This window comes from Coenobita brevimanus, chromosome 55, assembly GCF_032717465.1.
Source record: "Coenobita brevimanus isolate Jiangsu-jjx chromosome 55, ASM3271746v2, whole genome shotgun sequence".
Taxonomy (NCBI): domain Eukaryota; kingdom Metazoa; phylum Arthropoda; class Malacostraca; order Decapoda; family Coenobitidae; genus Coenobita; species Coenobita brevimanus.
In genome coordinates, this window is record NC_137008.1 from 53,613,432 (window position 1) to 53,617,759 (window position 4,328).

The 4,328-nt window shown below is 49.2% G+C and overlaps 1 non-coding gene across 1 annotated transcript; it reads left to right on the plus strand.

Annotated features, from left to right (window-relative positions):
• The first annotated feature begins 3,988 nt into the window (after nt 1-3,988).
• On the plus strand, nt 3,989-4,070 carry TRNAS-CGA (transfer RNA serine (anticodon CGA)). Its single transcript has one exon. It is a non-coding gene; the product is annotated as a tRNA-Ser (tRNA).
• Nucleotides 4,071-4,328: the final 258 nt, after the last annotated feature.

Below are 4,328 nucleotides of genomic sequence, written 5' to 3' on the forward strand. Positions count from 1 at the left end.
AAAATGGGGAAGAAGGAAGGGGAAAGAAAATGGGGAAGAGGGAAGGGGAAAGAAAATGGAGAAGAAGGAAGGGGAAAGAAAAGGATGAAAAAGAAAATGGGGGAACGAAAAGAAGTAAAAGAAATAGGAATAGAAACTGAAAGGAGAAGAAAAGGAATAGGAATAAAGGAAAAGGACAGAGAAGAAAGGAAAAGAGCCAAGATGATGATGATGATGATGATGGTGATGACGATGATGATGATGATGATGACGATGACGATGATGATGATGGCGTGTGTAACAGAAAAAAAGAAAATGAGTATATACGTGTTGGAGGAAGAGGAGGAAAGGAGTAACAAAAGGTGAAAGTAATAACAGTGTGAGTTAGCAGGTGGCAGAGGTAGTGGTGGTGAAGATGGTTATATAGAAGGTAAAAAAAAGAAAATAGCTGTGCAATAATAGGCCTATCGTCTATCTATCTATCTATTGCCAGACTCCTTAATCCCGTAACGGGTGGCCACAAACAAATCGCCTCCATGTCGCCCTGTCCCCCGCCTGTCGTGTTGGCTGATAATTATCCCACAAAAAATATATAAGTTGCTTTATAACACACATGCTTTCTTTATTTTTTCTTTTTTTTTTTCTGCCATGTTATTAATGGTGGATGAATGTGTGTGTGTGTGTGTGTGTGTGTGTGTGTGTGTGTGTGTGTGTGTGTGTGTGTGTGTGTGTGTGTGTGCCTCGTTTTACTGGGCGTGCTGTTGAGTAATTCTTCCTCTGTCGTAGCTTTGTTTGTTTGTTTGTTTGTTTGTTTTCTGTATCCTACCTCACACCACCTGCAGGTAGAAAATGGGGCCGGATGATGATGATGATGCTGCTGATGATGATGATGATGATGGTATACCGGTATATTTATATTAATGGCATGAATCCTACACCTTTGCATCCACATGTGCCTGCATATAAATTTACACACACACACACAAACACACACACACACACACACACACACACACACACACACACACACACACACACACACACAGCCAAGTGTACACGCAAGGACACTTACACCCTTAGCATACATGTCAATTACCAAAGGGGATTCATGAGAGAGAGAGAGAGAGAGAGAGAGAGAGAGAGAGAGATAGATAGAGAGAGAGAGAGAGAGAGATGTGGGTTGGGGGGTGTCGTTGTAGGTGGCGTCATGGAGCCGTCTCGTCTGGTCGTGGTACACCTTACTAGGGTACTAACTCCACCCTGCCTCGCCCCTGCCTCACCCCACCCATGTGCTGCCTCACCCCACCCATGTACTGCCTCACCCCACCCATGTACTGCCTCACCCCACCCTCCTCCTGCCTCACCCCACCCTCCTCTTGCCTCACCCCACCCTTCTCCTGCCTCACCCAACCCATGTACTGCCTCACCCCACCCTTCTTCTCCCTGGTAGCTTATAGACAATGCATTATAGAATGTATCTTTTCCTTTTCAGTCTTTCCTATGAAATTTCCATGTCAGTTTTTCCATGCTGCATGGTGGTTTTTCTCACTTTTTCTTGCCAGTTTTAACTGGAGGGTTTGGAGGCGGGGGTAGCCTTCTTGCTTTACTATCCTTATCCTTCAGCATGTAGAGTTAGATCTTGTAGTCATAGTCTACTCTGTAACAAACAGCCTCGAAAGGACCATAAGGTCTGTTGCTGGTTGCTTTCCTTTGTACTCACCCCACCGTTGTCCTGCCTCACAGCACCGTTGTCCTGCCTCACCCCACCCTTGTCCTGCCTCACCCCACCCTTGTCCTGCCTCACCCCACCCTTGTCCTGCCTCACCCCACCCTTGTCCTGCCTCACCCCACCCTTGTCCTGCCTCACCCTACCCTTGTCCTGCCTCGCCCCACCCTTGTCCTGCCTCGCTCCACCTTTGTCCTGCCTCACCCTACCCTTGTCCTGCCTCACCCCACCCTTGTCCTGCCTCACCCCATCCTTGTCCTGCCTCACTCCACCCTTGTCCTGCCTCACCCCACCCTTGTCCTGCCTCACCCCACCCTTGTCCTGCCTCACCCCACCCTTGTCCTGCCTCACCCCACCCTTGTCCTGCCTCACCCCATCCTTGTCCTGCCTCACTCCACCCTTGTCCTGCCTCACCCCACCCTTGTCCTGCCTCACCCCACCCTTGTCCTGCCTCACCCCACCCTTGTCCTGCCTCACCCCACCCTTGTCCTGCCTCACCCCACCCTTGTCCTGCTTCACCCCACCCTTGTCCTGCCTCACCCCACCCTTGTCCTGCCTCACCCCACCCTTGTCCTGCCTCACCACATCCTTGTTCTGCCTCACCACATCCTTGTTCTGCCTCACCTCACCCTTGTCTTGCCTCACCACATCCTTGTCCTGCCTCACCCCACCCTTGTCCTGCCTCACCCCACCCTTGTCCTGCCTCACCCCACCCTTGTCCTATCTCACCCCACCTGTGTCCTGCCTTACCTCACCCGTGTCCTGCCTCACTCCATCCATGTCCTGCCTCACTAAACCCTTGTCCTGCCTCACTAAACCCTTGTCCTGTCTCACTAAACCCATGTCCTGCCACACCACACCCTTTTCCTGCCTGCCTAACCAGTCTCCCGTTCCTCCTGCCTCATTACTGCCTAACCCCGCCCTGCCACGCCCCTCCCTGCCTTACACATAACCTGCCTCATCCTTGACACTTCATCTTTGCTTTTTTTTCTGTTTTTTTTTTTCCCAGTCACCGTTTTGTCTCAACTTTTTCACCCTTCTTCTGTCTTACCTCACCCCGCCCCTCTCTATCTCACCCCTGCCTGCCTCCCCCTACCCCAACCCTGCCTGCCTCCCCCTAGCGATGTCCTGCCTTCCACCTCCTGCCTCTCCCCTCCCTCATACTGCCTCGCTCACACTCATACAATCTCTCTCTCTCTCTCTCTCTCTCTCTCTCTCTCTCTCTCACACACACACACACTTTCTTACTGATTTTTCTTTTCCATCTGGCCTAAATGTGATTGAACTAGCTTTTTTTTTTTTTTTCTTAATAGTTCTTTGCTTGCTCTAATCTCACTGGAACGAGCAAAGCGTTCTCTCTTCACTCCGTAGCCGCTCCCTCGTATCTCTTCGTTCTATCATTGACTCTCTCTCTCTCTCTCTCTCTCTCTCTCTCAGATCTCTTTAATCTCCTCCCCCTCCAGGTAAGTCTCTGTCTCCATCAATCCTCCTGTTATTTCTGTTTCAAACGACAGGTATTTAAGGTCACTGAACCCGTCTGTCATTTCTCTTCCTCTTTTCCCCTCCCCTCTTCCTCTTATCCCCCTCCCTTCTTCCTCTTTTCCCCTCCCCTCACCCTCCTCTCCTCACCTCTTTCCTCTCTTCTAACATCCTTCTTCCCTTTCCCCTCCCCCTTCCCTTTTCTTTTGCGTCCCCTCTTTCTTCTTTTTTCTCTTCCCCTCCCCCACCCCTCATCTCCTCACCTCCTTCCCCTTTCCCCTCTTCCCTTCTCTTTTCTCTCTACCTCCCTTTCCTCCTCCCCCTCCCCCCTTCTTATCTTGCCTCTCCACCTTCTCTCTCTCTCGCTCTCTCTCTCTCTCTCTCTCCCTCACGCCTTTCCCCTTTTCCCGTGAACAGTTCTTGCCCTTTTAAAGTAGCGTAGTTTTACGTAAGCAAAGATGTGTATACTTACAAACTTTAAGTGTAAGTAAAACGTCAGTCTCTATAAGTAAGAAAAAACACTTACACGTCTATCTAAATGTATATAAGAACGAAACACTACAACCATTAAGACACATACAATCCAAAGTGTACTTGAAGCCAAACCCTGTAAAATCAAAAGAAATCTTTGTATATATAAGTGACCGCAAACCTATATATAAAGTATAAGTAAACAAGTAACTCTATAAACAGCAAACAAGTAACCCTATAAACAGCTGAAATTACAACAAAATGAAAATATTGTCTTAATTTTATACAAACAGCCGACTGCACACATACGGTCTTATCAGTAACACTTTATAAGCTGTGGTGTCCGAGTGGTTAAGGAGATGGACTCGAAATCCATTGGGCTCTGCCCGCACAGGTTCGAATCCTGTCCACAGCGGAAAGGTTTTAACATGACAGGGAGTGCATGAGGAAGGATGGTTTGGTGTGGGGAGGGGGCGGCTTGATGTGGGGAGACGGTGGGGCGATTAATGATCAAGGCAAGTAAGGTCGAATCTCTTCCACACTGGCAAGGTTTTTAATGCAGTGGGGAATATGTGGGAGGGTGGTTTGGTGCGGGGAGAGGGCGTCTTGATGTGGGCGGGTGCTTTGGTCTAAGAAAAGAGACTGTGATTGATAGTGATGGCGTATATGGTCG